The following is a 21,750-nucleotide window of genomic DNA, read 5'->3' as shown; positions in this document are numbered from 1 at the left end:
ACGGTGAGCTAAAAATGGGAAAAAAAATCAGGACTTAAATTTTGCAGTGATTTATTAAATGGAAAGAATAACTGTCTAGGATGGCATCTTCAAACATTTAAGAACCATAACAGTGAAAAAGTCCTTCATTTTCAAAGATTTTAGAAATTGTTATTTAATATTTCTATATTTTGTAATTTCCAATTGGGATTTTTTTCTTGTGTATTGGGAAAATAATATACTATTTTCAATTGGGAATATGACCGAATATCGGCAATAAAATAAGCCAAAAAAAAATCCCTGACTGACATTGGTGGGGTTTAAAGAATGACTTATTAAGCACTGATGTAAACACAAAACAATACAGTCTGACATGCAAGTTTAAATTGTTGAAAATTTGATAAAAATATTCTTGAATAATAACGTGAAAAATTGTTTTCTAATCTTTTTTATTTTGTTTCATAACTTTTAAACATTAGCAAGAGTAGGGTGTGAAATAGAACAATGTTTTACAAAAATTGGCAGCATAGTAATGTCTACTTGGTACTTGAGCATTCCTCATTATGATGAGAGAAAATTTACCACTCAGGCCTACAGCCTTTATGTCAATTCCTATGCTTCAAAACTCTAAACCGGTATTAAATAGTCGATAAACATTGCTGAAATGTTATTATTTCTTAAGTTACCTGTAATAATTTATTATATTCTCAACAAATCATTCTGTGTATGCATATTCAGTTTGATTAGGCCTAAAATAAAATGAGCCGTGTCATGACAAAACCAACATAATGGGTTTGCTACCAGCATGGATCCTGATCAGACTGCGCGGATGCTATCAGTTTCTCTACTTGTAATAGGGTTTGTAAGCGAACAGCATGGATCCTGATCAGACTGCGCGGTCTGGATCCATGCTGGTCGCAAACCCATTATGTTGGTTTTGTCATGACACGGCTCAAATATTGCTCCCACAGCCTACCCACAAAAATTACAGCTACCCAAAAAATCTTATTGCCTAGCAAAAAAGAATTTTTTTTGTATTATGGAAGCAGATGGTGCCAACATATTTATATTAGTCTCATGTTTTTAACTATAAAGACATGTTGAATAAAATATCGTTCTAACCTTTTAACAGATGCTTAACATTCACAATTTGTTTTAAACTCCATATAACCAACCTTACCAAAATACAAAGATAATTTTAAGGCTTGCTGATGGATACATGGATTAATAGCTTGATATTTAAAATTTTTGGAACCTATACAGAAGTTATTGGACAACCCTTTATTCAATACCTGGTATTATCCGAAGTAGATCAGCAGTCCAATTTTATCTCTATATTATTAGTTATAAAGAATGTTGACAGGTTATATGGCCCTATATAAACGGTTGTTTGGAAATATAACCCAAGCCACTAGGCGAGGGTTATATTGCAAACAACCGTTAATATTTGGCCATATAACCTGTCCTGAATATTTATAAGGAATTTATAATACTGCAAACTTCTTTTTTAGAGAAAAATGTGAGATTTCTTTATCAATTGACAGCAGCCGTGTATATAAACGTCACGATTATCCAACAAAAATTGACGTTACAAACGTGCAGTATTATATAAATCAATATAAATACAAACATATTATTCCAAATGCATTAACTGAATACCTCTTTTTTTTTAAGTTAAACTTTGGTCTGATTTTACAATTATGAAAGAAATTCACAGCCTGACAAACTGACACTGATCCATCGCTGACCGGGACTAGTGAAAAATTTTCTAACAACCGCATGTGTGTATTTAGACAATGTTGTTTTCATAAATTTCTTTATTACCAAAAATCACCTGCAATCCAGTTATTTCTTATTTAATTATTGGACGGTTAAACGCATTCAATTTACTAATTTTTATTAAAGAATGAAAGTAAACAATTGAAATAGAGAAATCAATAAACAAGCAAATACTACCATGTTTTTGTATATGAATACCAAAAAATTTCTTTTTCTATTTCAAATCAGTGCATTATGTCCACTAACAATAGATATTTTAATAATGAATATGCATCATATTTATGATTAAAACTCTACACTGTGTAATTATTACTGTAAATGCTTGAAGATGACAGTCATAATTTTCATGTAACTACATGTTCTACATAAATTATTATGGAGAATAAAATGCAAATATTTGCCAATAAAACTTTATTTTATACACATCTTTTGTTGTTCATTTTTTCGACTGACTAATGGAAACAAGTGTGTTGTAAACGGTACATTTGCTATGATTGGCATATGACCAAAAGTTGAATATTTGTTGTCATCGCTATATTGGTATTTTGATTATTCAAATCCATCAATTATTGAAAGTAAATTTTCAATCTAAAGAAATTCGAAACATCAAGGATGGACTGTATTTTATTATAAACACTGTGTCCCGACTTGTTATATATAATGAGACGTACCTGTGACATCCTTGAGTAGTTTATTTTAATCGATACACTGTTTCCATCTCTCTCCACACTGGAGCAACTCCAAATCTGACAAATCTTCACCAATGTCACACAACCATCCACATTCCAACATAAATCCATCAACACAACTTCCGACATCAATCTTGCCAACATGTTGCAAGGGTTTTCTGAAATATCTCTGGGGTTAACAGAACAACATTGCATTCTCTAAAAGTCACAGTATAATCTATACAATATTTCCATTAAGCAGATACAATTCTACATTCTATTTTGGTGACTGTCCAGCTTTAAAGGTAGAGGAAAATGTGCTTTAATGGCATTGTTTCGGACAAAGACAGACACCTTTTAAGAGTAGAACCATCAACTTCCCAATACATAGCTAGTAAGAAAACAAGAAATGGAAATGGTTTTATTGAGACTTACTTGGGACAAAGACAGACACCTTTTAAGAGTAGAACCACCAACTTTCCAATACATAGCTGGTTAGAAAACTAGAAATGGAAATGCATTTATTGAGACTTACTTGTGACTTCAAAAGCAAATTTTACCTGACCATACAAAGTGTTCATCTCTCTCCACACTGAAACAACTTCCAATCTTACAAATCTGCCAGCCCAGAGGTGTAAAAAGCTATTCCATACCATATCCTTCTTGCGAGTATAAAGTCGCTGGACCTCTCGAAGAATTGATAGTCTCGATCAACTTCCACCATGCATGTCAAGTACTTCATTACTCTGTCACAGGTGTGCTTTTACCATCCATTTCCTGACATCTATCCATCATCACATTTAATGCCACTTAAGCCATTCAGACTCCATGGTCTATAGGTTTACTGAAAAGTCACTGGGTTAACAAAACAACATTCCAATCTCAAAATGTTAACATTGACCATATTTTACTAGAGTAAAGCAACCAACATTCCAGTCTACCTAGTTATAGACTTTTAAGCTACAAAAGACAATTCCAATCTACTGAATGTGTTACTGATTTATTAAGCTATTGAAAAATTGAGTCTCCATACATGTTGCACTCCACCTGTCCTGTGACTTACACAAATTCAAAATAGATAATTTACCAATGCTCCATCATGTCACTTTCCAGCACAATCACACTTCACCAATGTCATAAAAATCACTTCGCCAATATCACACAGCCACACACATTCCGACATAAATCCAGCCAACATGTTGCAAGGGTTCACTGAAATGTCACTGGGGTTAACAGAACAACATTGCAATCTCAAAAAGTAACAATGTTACCTAAGCAATTTTTCTATTTAACAGATACAATTCTACATTCTATTTTGGTGACTGTCAAGCTTTCAAGGTAGAGGAAAATGTGCCTTAATGACATTGTTCCGGACAAAGACAAGACACCTTTTAAGAGTAGAACCACCAACTTTCCAATACATAGCTAGTTAGAAAACAAGAAATGGAAATGGCTTTATTGAGACTTACTTGGGACAAAGACAGACACCTTTTAAGAGTAGAACCACCAACTTTCCAATACATAGCTAGTTAGAAAACTAGAAATGGAAATGCCTTTATTGAGACTTACTTGTGACTTCAAAAGCAAATTTTACCTGACCATACAAAGTGTTCATCTCTCTCCACACTGAAACAACTTCCAATCTTACAAATCTGCCAGCCCAGAGGTGTAGAAAGCTATTCCATACCATATCCTTCTTGCGAGTATAAAGTCGCTGGACCTCTCGAAGAATTGATAGTCTCGATCAACTTCCACCATGCATGTCAAGTACTTCATTACTCTTGTCACAGGTGTGCTTTTACCATCCATTTCCTGACATCTATCCATCATCAAATTTAATGCCACTTAAGCCATTCAGACTCCATGGTCTATAGGTTTACTGAAAAGTCACTGGGTTAACAAAACAACATTCCAATCTCAAAATGTTAACATTGACCATATCTTAACAAACCCTTAGCTAAACTAGAAACAATTGTTTAGTTGATTGTCAAGTCATATGGCGAGTGGCCGACCTCCTTTATTGGTAGGAAAAATGCCCCAAATGTTCATTGTTTCAGGCAAGGGCTGGTACCAAGCAGATTATAGAAACCAATAATCCAGTTTACCTAGTTATAGACTTTAAATCTACAAAAGACAATTCCAATCTACAGAATGTGTAACTGATTTATTACTAAGCTATTGAAAAATTGAGCCTCCATACATGTTGCACTCCAGCTGTCCTGTGACTAACACAAATTCAAAATAGATAATTTACCAATGCTCCATCATGTCACTTTCCAGCACAATCACACTTCACCAATGTCATAAAAATCACTTCGCCAATGTCACACAGCCACATACATTCCGACATAAATCCAGCCAACATGTTGCAAGGGTTCACTGAAATGTCACTGGGGTTAACAGAACAACATTGCAATCTCAAAAAGTAACAATGTAACCTAAGCATTTTTTCTATTAAACAGATACAATTCTATGTTCTATTTTGGTGACTGTCCAGCTTTAAAGGTAGAGGAAAATGTGCCTTAATGACATTGTTCCCGACAAAGACAAGACACCTTTTAAGAGTAGAACCACCAACTTTCCAATACATAGCTAGTTAGAAAACAAGAAATGGAAATGGCTTTATTGAGACTTACTTGGGACAAAGACAGACACCTTTGAAGAGTAGAACCACCAACTTTCCAATACATAGCTAGTTAGAAAACTAGAAATGGAAATGCATTTATTGAGACTTACTTGTGACTTCAAAAGCAAATTTTACCGACCATACAAAGTGTTCATCTCTCTCCACACTGAAACAACTTCCAATCTTACAAATCTGCCAGCCCAGAGGTGTAGAAAGCTATTCCATACCATATCCTTCTTGCGAGTATAAAGTCGCTGGACCTCTCGAAGAATTGATAGTCTCGATCAACTTCCACCATGCATGTCAAGTACTTCATTACTCTGTCACAGGTGTGCTTTTTACCATCCATTTCATGACATCTATCCATCATCACATTTAATGCCACTTAAGCCCTTCAGACTCCATGGTCTATAGGTTTACTGAAAAGTCACTGGGTTAACAAAAAAACATTCCAATCTCAAAATGTTAACATTGACCATATCTTAAACAAACCCTTAGCTAACCTAGAAACAATTGTTTAGTTGGTTGTAAAGTCATATGGCGACTGGCCGGCCTCCTTTATTGGTAGGAAAAAAGCCCCAAATGTTCATTATTTCAGGCAAGGGCTGGTACCAAACAGATTATAGCAACCAATATTCCAGTCTACCTAGTTATAGACTTTAAATCTACAAAAGACAATTCCAATCTACTGAATGTGTAACTGATTTATTACTAAACTATTGAAAAATTGAGCCTCCATACATGTTGCACTCCAGCTGTCCTATGACTTACACAAATTCAAAATAGATCATTTACCAATGCTCCATCATGTCACTTTCCAGCACAATCTCACTTCACCAATGTCATAAAAATCACTTCGCCAATGTCACACAGCCACACACATTCCAACATAAATCCAGCCAACATGTTGCAAGGGTTCACTGAAATGTCACTGGGGTTAACAGAACAACATTGCAATCTCAAAAAGTAACAATGTAACCTAAGCATTTTTTCTATTAAACAGATACAATTCTATGTTCTATTTTGGTGACTGTCAAGCTTTAAAGGTAGAGGAAAATGTGCCTTAATGACATTGTTCCGGACAAAGACAAGACACCTTTTAAGAGTAGAACCACCAACTTTCCAATACATAGCTAGTTAGAAAACAAGAAATGGAAATGGCTTTATTAAGACTTACTTGGGACAAAGACAGACACCTTTTAAGAGTAGAACCATCAACTTTCCAATACATAGCTAGTTAGAAATCAGGTAATGGAAATGGCTTTATTGAGACTTGCTTGGGACAAAGACAGACACCTTTTAAGAGTAGAACCACCAACTTTTCAATACATAGCTAGTTAGAAAACTAGAAATGGAAATGCCTTTATTGAGACTTACTTGTGACTTCAAAAGCAAATTTTACCGACCATACAAAGTGTTCATCTCTCTCCACACTGAAACAACTTCCAATCTTACAAATCTGCCAGCCCAGAGGTGTAGAAAGCTATTCCATACCATATCCTTCTTGCGAGTATAAAGTCGCTGGACCTCTCGAAGAATTGATAGTCTCGATCAACTTCCACCATGCATGTCAAGTACTTCATTACTCTGTCACAGGTGTGCTTTTTACCATCCATTTCCTGACATCTATCCATCATCACATTTAATGCCACTTAAGCCATTCAGACTCCATGGTCTATAGGTTTACTGAAAAGTCACTGGGTTAACAAAACAACATTCCAATCTCAAAATGTTAACATTGACCATATCTTAAACAAACCCTTAGCTAAACTAGAAACAATTGTTTAGTTGATTGTCAAGTCATATGGCGACTGGCCGGCCTCCTTTATTGGTAGAAAATTGCCTCAAATGTTGATTGTTTCAGGCAAGGGCTGGTACCAAACAGATTATAGCAACAAATATTCCAGTCTACTTAGTTATAGACTTTAAATCTACAAAAGACAATTCCAATCTACTGAATGTGTAACTGATTTATTACTAAGCTATTGAAAAATTGAGCCTCTATACATGTTGCACTCCGGCTGTCCTGTGACTTACACAAATTCAAAATAGATAATTTACCAATGCTCCATCATGTCACTTTCCAGCACAATCACACTTCACCAATGTCATAAAAATCACTTCACCAATGTCACACAGCCACACACATTCCGACATAAATCCAGCCAACATGTTGCAAGGGTTCACTGAAAAGTCACTGGGTTAACAAAACAGCATTGCAATCTCAAAAAGTAACAATGTAACCTAAGCAATTTTTCTATTAAACAGATACAATTCTACATTCTATTTTGGTGACTGTCAAGCTTTAAAGGTAGAGGAAAATGTGCCTGAAAGACATTGTTCGGACAAAGTCAGACACCTCTTAAGAGTAGAACCACCAACTTTCCAATACATAGCTAGTTAGAAAACTAGAAATGAAAATGCCTTTATTGAGACTTACTTGTGACTTCAAAAGCAAATTTTACCTGACCATACAAAGTGTTCATCTCTCTCCACACTGAAACAACTTCCAATCTTACAAATCTGCCAGCCCAGAGGTGTAGAAAGCTATTCCATACCATATCCTTCTTGCGAGTATAAAGTCGCTGGACCTCTCGAAGAATTGATAGTCTCGATCAACTTCCACCATGCATGTCAAGTACTTCATTACTCTGTCACAGGTGTGCTTTTACCATCCATTTCCTGACATCTATCCATCATCACATTTAATGCCACTTAAGCCATTCAGACTCCATGGTCTATAGGTTTACTGAAAAGTCACTGGGTTAACAAAACAACATTCCAATCTCAAAATGTTAACATTGATCATATCTTAAACAAACCCTTAGCTAAACTAGAAACAATTGTTTAGTTGATTGTCAAGTCATATGGCGACTGGCCGGCCTCCTTTATTGGTAGGAAAAATGCCCCAAATGTTGATTGTTTCAGGCAAGGGCTGGTACCAAGCAGATTATAGCAACCAATATTCCAGTCTACCTAGTTATAGACTTTAAATCTACAAAAGACAATTCCAATCTACTGAATTATTATTATTATTATATACCACATTTCTATAGCACTCTTTTCATAAATAATAAATGTTCAAGAGTGCTTTACATAAATCCGATAAAACATAATCATATATATATATATAAGACATAATGTACAACATTAATTAAGTAAACCTATTAAACAATAATGATAATCTAAAACCAGTAAAGGATGGTAAGAAATACAGACACATTTAGTTTAAAATCAAGGCACAATTAAAATTAACACTGATAATATAGCAAAAGTAGTACATGTATGATGATTTATGAACTAACGTCCATAGAACTTTATGAAATAATGTGTTTTGAGAGCTCTCTTAAAACATGGCAAGGTATTACAGTCTCTAACGTCAGGTGGTAACGCGTTCCATAATTTCGCTGCGGCTAGCCGCATGTGTAACTGATTTATTACTAAGCTATTGAAAATATGAGTCTCCATACATGTTGCACTCCAGCTGTCCTGTGACTTACACAAATTCAAAATAGATAATTTACCAATGCTCCATCATGTCACTTTCCAGCACAATCACACTTCACCAATGTCATAAAAATCACTTCACCAATGTCACACAGCCACACACATTCCGACATAAATCCAGCCAACATGTTGCAAGGGTTCACTGAAATGTCACTGGGGTTAACAGAACAACATTGCAATCTCAAAATGTTAACATTGGCCAAGCAGATTATAGCAACCAATATTCCAGTCTACCAAGTTATAGACTTTAAATCTACAAAAGACAATTCCAATCTACTGAATGTGTAACTGATTTATTACTAAGCTATTGAAAAATTGAGCCTCCATACATGTTGCACTCCAGCTGTCCTGTGACTTACACAAATTCAAAATAGATAATTTACCAATGCTCCATCATGTCACTTTCCAGCACAATCACACTTCACCAATGTCACACAGCCACAGTGACACACATTCCGACATAAATCCAGCCAACATGTTGCAAGGGTTCACTGAAATGTCACTGGGGTTAACAAAACAACATTGCAATCTCAAAAAGTAACAATGTAACCTAAGCAATTTTTCTATTAAACAGATACAATTCTACATTCTATTTTGGTGACTGTCAAGCTTTAAAGGTAGAGTAAAATATGCTTTAATGACATTGTTTCGGACAAAGACAGACACCTTTTAAGAGTAGAACCACCAACTTTCCAAAACATAGCTAGCTAGAAATCAGGAAATGGAAATGGCTTTATTGAGACTTACTTGGGACAAAGACAGACACCTTTTAAGAGTAGAACCACCAACTTTCCAATACATAGCTAGTTAGAAAACTAGAATTGGAAATGCCTTTATTGAGACTTACTTGCGACTTCAAAAGCAATTTTTACCTGACCATACAAAGTGTTCATCTCTCTCCACACTGAAACAACTTCCAATCTTACAAATCTGCCAGCCCAGAAGTGTAGAAAGCTATTCCATACCATATCCTTCTTGCGAGTATAAAGTCGCTGGACCTCTCGAAGAATTGATAGTCTCGATCAACTTCCACCATGCATGTCAAGTTCTTCATTACTCTGTCATTGTCCACTTTCTGACATCTATCCATCATCACATTTGATGCAACTCCTCGGTCTGAAAGATCACAGGGGTAACAAAACAACATTCTAATCTCATAATTTTAACATCTACAATATTTTTACAAATAACTTTCCAACTAAACAGACAACTACTTGTTATTTAATGGTTTAAAGTTATGTGGCAGATGAAAATATACCATAAAAGTGCAAGGAGTAGCAAACTGACATTATGAAAAGAACCACTGACGTTCCAGTCTAGCTAGCTATAGACAATCAACTGTAATTCTCAACTGAATAAAATAATCTTTTTAAAATCGGGTCTTATCTTAATGAAAATCCATTTAAATCAAGTAAAATATAGTAAAATACTCAATTATACCTGAAATTGTTCACCAATTTACACAACACAAATTACCAAATTGTGTACAAAAAAAAAATACTATGACAAAATCCTTAAAATAAAGTAATGTTTAGTAAAATACCCAATTGCTCCATCATGCCTCATTCCAACACATACACAGCCATCATCATATTTGGTGCAACTCCATGGTCTGAAAGATCACATCCATCATCATATTTGGTGCAACTCCATGGACTGAAAGATCACATCCATCATCATATTTGGTGCAACTCCATGGACTGAAAGATCACATCCATCATCATATTTGGTGCAACTCCATGGTCTGAAAGATCACATCCATCATCATATTTGGTGCAACTCCATGGACTGAAAGATCACATCCATCATCACATTTGATGCAACTCCATGGTCTGAAAGATCACATCCATCATCACATTTGATGCAACTCCATGGTCTGCAAGATAACATCCATCATCACATTTGATGCAACTCCATGGTCTGCAAGATCACATCCATCATCACATTTAATGCAACTCCATGGTCTGAAAGATCATAGGGATAACAAAACAACATTCCAATCTCGTAATTTTAACATCTACAATATCTTTTTTTTTTGGGGGGGGGGGGGGGGGGGGGGGGGGGGGGGATTTACGTCACATCGACACAGTATAGGTCATATTTGCGACGTTCCAGCTTTACTGGTGGAGGAAGACCTCAGGTGCCTTTCTGTGCATTATTTCAGGCACGAACGGGCACCTGAGTCCCTGTCGGGATTCGAACCCACAGCGGTGAGGGGCAAGTGGTTTGAAGTCAACGACCTTAACCACTCGGCCACGGACGCCCCTAACATCTTCAATATCTTTACAAATTACTTTCCTACTAAACAGGTAACTATTTGAATTTTAATGGTTTTAAGTTATGTGGCATATGAAAATAAGTACCATTAAAGTGCAAAGAGGAGCAATTTGACATTATGAATAGAACCACTGACCTTCCAGTCTATATAGCTATAGACAATCAACTGAAATTCTCAACTGATTTAAATAATCTTCTTAAACTCAAATCTTTCTTAATGAAAAATCCATTGAAATCAAATAAAATATAGTAAAATACTCAATAATACCTGTAATTTTTTTTACAAATTTACACACAACACGAAATACCAAATTGTTTACAAAAAAGAGTTATTATGACAAAATTCTTAAAATCAAGTAACATATTAAAATTACCAATTGCTCCATCATGCCACATTCCAACACATAGACTTTGCCAATGTTACACAGCCATCCACATCTTCGTCTATCCACCACAATCAGGACCCTCCAACCTCTTCTATTCAAAGGGGTCTCCAGACACAAAATATTGGAATATAATTATATTATTATAATTCTATTATACAATTAGAAGAACCTGGCAACTTCCAAGTACTGTAGATCTACAAGTACAAAAAATATAGGTATTAAAACACAAACATATTAATTGATCAGTTTCATAATATGTACAAGACTTCTAAACTAAACTCTTAACTGTAATAAACATAGCATTAAAAGGAGTGGCTTATACATCAAACAACAGGTCTAAAGGGAATGGGGATTGGGTGAATGAATTAATACACATTATAGTTATTTCATAGTGGGTAGACAAATATTCATATCAAATACACTAGCATCAAATCAAATACAATACAGCACTATGGTTATGATTATAATAATGAAGAGAAATGACAAAAGTATAAATCAAAATTCGGCACGAGCTAACATCACGATTATATCTAAAAACGCGCGCGATTACACAAACTGAACCAGACTGGCATCTAAAAACATTGACCAGCATAAACACATTCCTATCAACTAAACTAAAACAATTTTATACATGAAAGAAATTTATAAACATTTTGACATTTTATATAGGAAGGGACAAAGGAGAGCACATTAGGGTTATAAAGGTGGGTGTGATAATTTTAATTAGGTATTATGCAATTTTAGAACATTTAAAATAGCAAGTAAACGCAGCGCGAAGCCAGGCAGAATCACATTTTAAAACAATTGGATGAGCACAGCCCAATTTCTAATTTCATAACATATCAACTAAAATAACACTAATACTATAAACATTTTGACAGGAAATGCCATGAAAAACAACAATTCAGTACCACTTTACATATCACTAAATTACTTTACTTCTATCACTAACAAGGCAAAAATTACATTTTATAACATTTTTTGGACTATCATAAACCCATTTCAACATCAACGTACTGTGTATATGTACAAATTACACAAAAATATATTTGTTAGTAAAGAGAGGTAGGAAATATATATGTATGCACCAAATTCGTACATGTATATACATCAGCACGCGGGAGATACATAAACAAAAACCGCCGATGTATAGAACGTCGCGCGGCTGGCCAGCTTGATCTAAAATCGACTTCTCAAACCCCTTTTCAAATCTCAAAAGATCAACTAAAATAACCTATGTATCATAATAAATGAACACTAACAGCTAAAAATAGCACATCATTTCTAATAGACAATTATCACGTGCAAATGTACGTACCTGGCTATAAAAATAAGCAGGTACACAACACAGGCCGGTAGCTGGAAAATAAATAAAGAATTTAATCGACACAATTCGTAAAAATCAACAAACTTACTTTCCTATCAGGGAACACCAGTCCTTCCATCTTCTCGGTACGACATTCCCACCAAAAATAATGTTGGCTGTTGATAAACACTCAAATGGTCACGTGATCTTAAATGTGTAAAGTGGAAAAATTTCCGGCACTCTCCGCCGTACTTCGGGAAAAAATTCGATTCTCTGACCTTTTCATTATTGAACAAAGGGGTGTCGAATGCATACTTAAGCAATGTGAAAGGGTACGATACGTGACAAATAACGTGGGTAAGAGTCGGTTTGCTTCATATATTTGTTGCATGTTGTACATTTTGTTCGAATAATAAAGTGCACGCGGAGCAGGCCATATACTTGTGTATGAGAAAGAGTTCTTTCTCTTTTCTATCACTAAAGATTGTGGAATGTTTGTTACAAGCCCTGTTTAACGAAAGATCCGTTGGACCACGGATTTATACTACAAAGTAATATAAATCCGTGGTTGGACATGGCAGTGCACAATGGCCTTCTTTATGTGTACCATCTTGCCGGAGTTTAGTATTAAGCTCGTATGTATGTGAAACATGTTGAATGAAAATTTAGCATCAAAGGGCATTTTCACCAGTACATTCCACCAGTTAGCCAGAAAATGAGAGAGAAAACCATATATTAAGACTTTATAATGATTTTATAAGAAATTTTTATAAAAACATAAACACCAACAAGAGGCTTTACTTTTATTTTACTACTAAACAATTTAAGCACAGTAGTGAAATTAACATATGAGCCGCGTCACGACAAAACCAACATAATGGGTTTGCGACCAGCATGGATCCAGACCAGCCTGCGCACCCGCGCAGTCTGATCAGGATTCATGCTGTTCGCTATCAGTTTCTCTACTTGTTATAGAGTTTGTAAGCGAACAGCATGGATCCTGATCAGACTGCGCGGATGCGCAGGCTGGTCTGGATCCATGCTGGTCGCAAGCCCATTATGTTGGTTTTGTCGTGACGCGGCTCAATTATTATATAGATTTTAAATTACAATATATACCAAACACAGTCGAATTTGTATCACCACGAAATTGTACACCCGAACAGCAAATTATCCGAATGGAAATACACATTATAGCTCCCTTATGTTTAAGTTCACTATTGCCTTGGATGTTTGTTCAAATCCAAAATGAAATTTTTAAAACTGTCAAATTCTTTTTTTTTTTGAACGCCCTTGGTTTTATCCTTAAACTAACAACGGCAAAATCTGTCTTTCTGCAACCGTGTAACGCATTCTAGATAGCCCACCCGTTGACGTTTTCTTTTTTCCTAACTGTCTCAGAACTCATTTCTTCAGAAATATTTATTGGAGTGAAACATTTAAGCGGATAAGTATAAAAAATTCAGTTATGATAAATACTTTACCTATTCAATACGAAGAAAACGTTCAAGTTGCAGACATAAACAGAAAATTCTATTTTGCATTTTCGATAAACTGCATAGAATTTGAAGTACATGTAATTTACTTCAGATATAAAAAGGACAGGAAATATACAGGGTGAATAAAAAACTTATAACAAACATTTAACATCAAAGGGAAGTTAATTCTTGGAATAAAGGTGACAAAATTATTTGAGTATTTATAAGTATAAGCAAGGGTAATGACGTCAGCAAGATCCTATTAAAATCAATTAAAGAAGATTGATGACGGTTAAAAGTTTGAAGTAATAATTACCACTGCCAAAATTTTCGAATCTTTTTCAGCGTACAGTAATCTTATCGTACCAAAACTCATCGTACAGATTAATTTTCGGACAACAAGACGTCAATAAATATCTTTGCACAAAAGCATTTGCTATGCAACGCTACAATGAGTATTTAGATAAGTTGCAAGTAGAACTTACATTCACGGTATGGGCTCTCATCATTTTTTCACCGACACAAAATCAGTTACATATAGTGGCACAAAGGTGACATTTATCTCGTGCGCACTTAGTAACTCGTGGCCACGACATAGTATCTCGTGGCCACGACTTAGCTATCTCGTAGCCACGACTTGGTAACTCGTGGCCACGACATAGTATCTCGTGCGCATGAGATAAACAAAAACACACATGTCACCTTTGTTCCACCGTAGTTACAGCCAACTTACCTTAAATATCCTTTTTACCATGGTTTCGAGATAATATGTGTAGGTCAGAGCCCCACATGGTCCACGTGAAATTTGCGATTTTGATAGTCAATGACTCTAGCAATATTATAAAAAATATACACACGCTGACGGGTGTAAACATGCTAAAATCCTCCATTACTCCGTATCGTACCTTTTCACCTCGCTTAAAAAGTATCGTTCGACACCCCCCTAATAATAATAATAGACTTAACCACGCAAATTGACGGTAGTGAAATTCACTCATCTGATAATTCGAATTGGACAGATTAGAGCCGTGTGGAGATTTATACACGAGGAAAGTATTCTAATAAACAGATCTCAACTTTGCCTACAGCAAAAGAAACATGTGATACATTGAATCGAAATTATTTGATTCAAATTACTTTGCATTGAATAGATCAGGTTATATTAAAGTAAAAGCTATTCCCACAGACACTTGGGGTTTGGAGCTCAAAACGCTTTTAAAATCCAAATAAAATGCGTATTTGTCAATCCCAGCACATGTACTGATCATATATATATATATAAAAAACTTAATATAAGCCGTTTTGAAAAAAATTCATATTTCAACATCTATAATAATACAGTATAGTGTATAGTATATAGTGTATTATTATAGATGTTGAAATATGCATTTTATTTGGATTTTAAAATATGCATTTTATTTGGATTTTAAAAGCGTTTTGAGCTCCAAACCCCAAGTGTCTGTGGCTATTCCCGCCAAAATTAAATCGCATCGTCGTGTTGCTGTGCGGCGACATCGCAATGTCAAAGGCGAATTCATGCTAGTTCTCCTAACATGATGTTGCATGACAAGGCAATGTCATTTCACTTTCAATCATTGAGGATTCTATCTTTACAGACATTTTACAAAAATATACTTTTTTTTATAAAAAACGCATGAATTCACCTTCAAAATGCGGTTAATAACAAGAGTATTTCTATTTGAAAGACCCAGTAATAACGCAGTTAACACGATTTCCGTATTTCCAAAATTTACAAGTTCGTCAGATTTTAAAATATGTTGTGCAAGTTTTGTAAATGCATGCCTTTGCGTCGAAAAACATGCTGTTGCATAAAACAAAATTGCATTGTGAATAGTATATAAAACAGTATTTTTCCATTGTCTTTTAAAAGCGCGTGAATTTCGTGCAAATCGACTTTCATCAAGACGTGTCATATACATGTATGACATTGTGAACTACTGTTAAAATTGGTGACCTTTACGAGCACTTTCATTTAATTTTAGAAAAGCATGAAATAAGAGATAGAAAATAAAAAATTCGAAATATGTAGAAGAAGAAGATATACTTGTTGACAAAAAAAACCCCAAAAAACAACAGCACATATTATAATATTATCTCCAAAGGCACATCATGCGTCAGAAATCCATTTTATTTAAATTCTTAATAAATGTCAAACATGTGTTTAATAATGGTTTAAATATTGGATTTAGAGCATCATGAACTGTAAATCTGGCATCTCCTTCAATGATATCCTTTATTTTGGAAACGATTTCGTTTCGAGATGCAGATTTTGGCCTACCTAATTTTGGTGCATTTTTTGATGCTCTCTACACCAGATTCAAATTTCTTTTTCCATCGCCTAACTGTCATAAGACACACAAGAAGGCCCATAAGCTGTAGAGAGTTCAGTCATCAACTGCTTCAAAGAGCAACCCAGTTTTGAGCGAGCTTTGATGTAAGTCCGTATTTCATCTTTTTTGTCGACGCTTCTACCAACCATTTTTGTGTCGCCTCTACGGAGTAGTGGCGACATATAGGCTGTCCGTCTGTCCGTCACAAAACTTGTCCGGACTACTCCTCATGCATAAACTACTGGTGCAATTTCATCCAAACTTTACAGGAATGATCAGTACCAAGTCTAGTTGTGCATATTGTCAGCAATTTCTGGTTCAATGATTTTTGTCAGAGTTATGGCCCTTTAATAATTTTTATTTTTAAAGTTTGTCCGGACTACTTCTCTTAAACCACTAACGCAATTTCAATGAAACTTTACAGGATTGATCTGTAGCTCAAGTCCTTGCGCATTTTGCACGGGTTTTCCGGTTGAATGATTTTTGGCCGAGTTATGGCCCTTTGATAAAAAGGTGTTTTTTACTGTGTGTTGCCAGATACACAAAAGCTTGTCCGGACTACTCCTAATAAACTACTGGTGCAATTTCATCCAAACTTTACAGGAATGATCAGTACCAAGTCTAGTTGTTCACTGTCCGTCTGTCTGTCCGTCTCTCACAAAACTTGTCCCAACATAAAATTGGCCATCATGAGGCGACACATGTGATCACTGATCGCTCTTGTTACTTCAGTGGTCAATGACTGCGCGTATTTAAATGGCAAATTGTATGTCTTACACTTAGTCTAACATGTACATTTATACACCGTTGTGTAGTATTGAATTACCCTATACAGGTATGTATTGGTTTTTATCGTGTCCCACGTGGATCACGAGATAGAGAACAATAAGCAATTATTTTCGAACACCACTCGTATGTGGGCTCCAGTCTCACTAGGTGTTTCCGGTAAAACATTTAAACATAAAGTAGAATTTAGTCATAAACTTACCGACAGACATATTTTTTCTTGCATATCAGACAGGATTATCTACCGTTTACACCGGTGCTAGAAAACTCTATCTTACACCCCCATGTAAGACAAGTCGCGTGTATTAAATGACGTCATTGACGCGAGCCTTTTATGAATGAATTGCGTTCTTAGGATGACGTCACTTAAACGTTATGAATGAATGTAAGTTCATACGCTACTATAAGAAAAAAGTGCGTTATTAGAATATCCGTTTTTGTAATTTCTGTTCTGAAAATAATTGATATGTAATATGCAAGAAAAAGAATCAAACACCAGCTGTCAGTGCAGACGGGAATATCTTGCTCTCGGGTAACTGTTTAGCGGAAACTCGGCAGAGCCTCGTTACCGCCGTAAACAGTTACCCTCGAGCAAGATATTCCGGTCTGTACCGGCAGCCAGTGTAAGATTCTTATAATCCACCGCTTCTGCGGCGAAATCTCCATCGCCACTGCGATGAACCAACCGCTTCTGCAAAAGCTATGGCCAGTGTGATAATAATTGCATTAATATTTATCATTTTAAATTCCTTACTTAGAGTTGATTGCACAGTCCCGTAGCTACTGTCGAACATCGTTTATAATGTCCGCAGTCAATCGCCTGCCACTTTTCAACGTCTCTCTCGGCGATTGACGTCACCAACGTCCTTGAAAATTTCTTCTTTCTGCCTCTCCCTTATTTTTCTTTTTTTTTCAATTTCTCAATCACCCTTTCTTAATCATTTATTTCAATCAAAAACTGTGCTGTGGCTACCTTAACCTTTTCCCTTTTTCCATTATCCCTTTCTATGTTTTAGACAGTTTCTCGACTTACTATTGACACAATTTCTTATTGATCGAATTTAGTGACGTTTCGACGGCATAATTTTAACGCGAGTTTTTCTTTTACAAGTGACATATGAATTGTGATTGCAAAGATAAATGTGATCAATCTCATTAAAATCAGATCATCGTTTTTGCTCCGTTACTCTCCGAGCGTAGGGTAGTGAAGCGACAGTTAGGATATGATTTTAATGAGATTGCATTTTTTACATACATAGCATATGCACTATTTACAAGTGACATTCACGGGGATATTTCCACTACACTATAGTCTATCAGGATGATAACGCGTTATCAGAAATTCGTGCTTACTTTAAAGGCGGGGCTTAATATGCTAAGTGTTCTATCCCTAATTCAAATTATCGAATAAATATTTTTCAGTACTGAATCCATTAAATATTTTAAATTATACAATATATATTTTCAAATATAGAACATATATATAGAAAATTATCGCACATAAATATTTTTGATGAACAAATATTTTTAGTAGGATAGAATAAATATTATGGAATAGCATATAAAATTAAAGTTATACAATATAAATATTGGATATAGACCAAAAATTTAATTTATTGAATATTACAACGTTTAACATGCCCTACCCTAGTGGTATTCGTTTTGTTCACTAAACCTTACCTCTCGTGAGGGAGACCGATCGGTTTTATTGCATAACATCACTCAATATATATTGCAAAAGTGTAACCATGTCGTGTATTTCACCGAAGCGGGATAAATGTTGAAATATTTAATTATTCAAGATCTTTGAAATCTATGTTCAATAAAACAAAAGCATGAGGAGAAAATTAAAGAGAATTAAATAGTTTTCAAGAAGTAAATGCCAGAATAGCAAAACAATGTTGGAAAACCTGAAAGACATGACGAAAAAAGGAAGCTAAAGAAAGTAGTGAAAGGTTTCTGAAAGGCGTTTAATAAGAACTATAAAAATACATTTCAATAGCGTAAACTTAATTTTGAAAGTAGCATCCATTTTTTATGTCAGTGAAAAAAAAATCAATTAACAATTATGTTTTTTCTTCTTAATCATCTTATAACATTTTTAAAGTACCATTATGCCTCAGAAATTCTATCATTTTTATTTTTCAATTCTTGGTATCTTGTAACAGTTCTGAACTATCCTTTTTTTCTGCAAAGGGTATAATCATAGTGCATTATCATTCGTATGAAAGTAAAAATACTACATTGTTTACATTTTTTCTACCTTCATAACACATTACTGCACGTTAAGTGCAACTTTAAATGTTAAATATTTTTATAAACAATTAAAAAAAGAATTAGGCATAACGTGCCTTTTAAAAGACTGACTTATTGAAATCTTTGCCGAAATTTCTGATAAAATTCAACTTCTGACATAAATTTAATTTTCTCTATCCCTAAGTGTCTTTTTTTTCACCATTAATTACCTCAAATACTGTCACTTCACGTATACGATGCACTCAAAATCAATACTAAAAACTAAGTGGTAGTCAGTATTATTATTTTATTGAGGACACCTCAAGGTAGCCCCCTTCTTATCTCACAGATTTTCAACTTTCCTGAGTTCACTCGACACATACTTTATAATCTGAATACCACTTTACAGAACGGTTGAAGACTGTCTTGATCTAATGGGATTTGAGTGTAAGTACAGGCCTGAATAATTATATGGTTGAATATAGTAACTCGTGCAAATGCACGACCAGCGCTACTTAGACTAACTAATACATGGATATCAAGGCTCAATATACAAAACAACCGCATTCGTTACGTCTCACGTTTAGAAAATAAAAAAAAATAAAAGTGAAACAATCTTATCAAATTTGGTGTGATAAATGACTGACCTTTTTTAGTTGACCTTTTATTCCTTTTTGACAAAGGTTAACGATGTTTCACATAAAAATTCAACCGAAAGGATATGTTACCTTACGAGAATTCATATACAAGACAGATTATACTTTATATAATGGTTTAATCCTTATTCAAAACCTATAAATGAAATAAACAAAAACAAAAAATGTAACAGTGTATTTCATTTTCTCCAAAATCATTCAATGCGTATTTGAAGTCAGGTCTAAAAGTAAGAAACAAATAACTCGAGTTTAAAAAAACAATTTTAAATGTTCAAAGAAGTTCTATCAACAATAAAAATGTCTCAATCATTTCGTCTGACAAGCCTCCTCCATTTTCTTTGGCGCAATTTCCACCGGCATCATCTAAAAGAGAAATATAATGAAAAATGGTGTTATAAGTGTATTGCTTATAAGTTACATAAATGTTAACCAATAGCAATAAAAGATTGCCTAGTCTTTATCTTAAAATAGTCAATAATTTAAGGGATTTTAGAATCAAAGCAATGTCAAATATTGAGCACGCATCAGTAAAATGTCTGCTCGGGGTGACTATGCTCTATATTTTTTAATAAAAACAACCCAGTTAAAAAGAAACGTTTACGAACCATGCCCCATATCTCTGCTAGAGTAGGACAAATGATAATGACGTTGTTAACAACGTAACGACGTCATATACGTCATAATGACATTAAACACGTGACGACTTACATAACGTTTTATAGTAACGTCGCTTTTCATTGGATAATAGTGACGTTTTTTACAGTAATGTCTCGCTATTAAGACCACTTTGAGGCCCTAAGGAAAAAATTAAACTTAGAAGAAAGAAAAACCTTAATTAGAACTTACTATTATTAATGTCAACAAAGTCCTAATTAGGCTTTTATAACTTCTAATTATGAGTTAATTAAATATTCTATCAAGAAACTGGTTTGTGTTTCCTTAACAGGACTAAGAAACTCATAATCCTAATTAGGTTTCCCAACTCCTATTTTTTAAAGTCAAAGGTAGAAGTTGCTTTCTAAACGAATACTCTTTGTTAGAACTTTGTATAGGGTCATATTATTTTTCAGTAAGGACTTCATAGGCTACTTTACTCTCAAATAAAAGTTGATTAGTCCCGTTTAATAGCTTTCTAAAGTATCAGCGTCTATAACCGTTTATTCATTTAAATAACGCTAAATATATTAAGGGCGTTTATGCGATGTCGATGCCTAGCTGTGGCATTTTTTTGCAAAGTTTTTTTACCTTAGAAAATCAAAATGTGTTTGAGACATTTAAATATTTACCAGTGTAAAGTTAATTATTTTCTTTGTCTGATTTTATACTGAAAAGGCATCTTATCATTTTTGAAAAAAAATATTTGAAATTATACTTTTAGACAGTATTTTTTACAGTTTTACTCACAGATAAACAACAGTTGAAGGGTTACAAATTCAAGACTATCACGCAAACGGGAAGCGGCCTCTGGAATTGTCCAACAATACGACTCCTCGTGTATAAGAAAATATTCATTCTAAGGTTGTATTGCGTGCGGCGGCAAACCTTTTAAAACTTTGACACCCTAATGACGCTAGAATAACATGCAGACCTTGTGCCGTATGCTGATATCATATAATGTGCTGGCCATTCACGGGATCTTTGCTATTTCTTTTGTCAGTCGAAGACATTTGGTAAAATTTCTTGTTGTAAGTATTTCACCATCTTTACTTGTTTTTC

General features: G+C 34.6%; 3 long non-coding RNA genes across 3 annotated transcripts; all 3 read right to left on the bottom strand.

The window, feature by feature from the left end:
• Positions 1–3,186: 3,186 nt before the first annotated feature.
• On the bottom strand, positions 3,187–4,421 carry LOC132731944 (uncharacterized). The gene is made up of 2 exons (XR_009625954.1): positions 3,514–4,421; positions 3,187–3,270 (listed from the first exon to the last, which is right to left on the bottom strand). It is a non-coding gene; the product is annotated as an uncharacterized LOC132731944 (long non-coding RNA).
• Positions 4,422–5,421: 1,000 nt separating this feature from the next.
• LOC132731950 (uncharacterized) lies at positions 5,422–8,070 on the bottom strand. Its single transcript, XR_009625955.1, has 3 exons — positions 7,518–8,070; positions 7,114–7,238; positions 5,422–6,738 (listed from the first exon to the last, which is right to left on the bottom strand). It is a non-coding gene; the product is annotated as an uncharacterized LOC132731950 (long non-coding RNA).
• A 12,124-nt stretch (positions 8,071–20,194) lies between these two features.
• Positions 20,195–20,736, bottom strand: LOC132731940 (uncharacterized). The gene is made up of 2 exons (XR_009625952.1): positions 20,640–20,736; positions 20,195–20,397 (listed from the first exon to the last, which is right to left on the bottom strand). It is a non-coding gene; the product is annotated as an uncharacterized LOC132731940 (long non-coding RNA).
• Positions 20,737–21,750: the final 1,014 nt, after the last annotated feature.

The sequence above is a fragment of the Ruditapes philippinarum genome, unplaced genomic scaffold, assembly GCF_026571515.1.
Source record: "Ruditapes philippinarum isolate M1 unplaced genomic scaffold, ASM2657151v2 ctg1754_1_1_1_1, whole genome shotgun sequence".
Lineage (NCBI taxonomy): Eukaryota > Metazoa > Mollusca > Bivalvia > Venerida > Veneridae > Ruditapes > Ruditapes philippinarum.
Note: the sequence above shows the minus strand (reverse complement) of the source record. Positions and strands in the feature narration are given on the sequence as shown.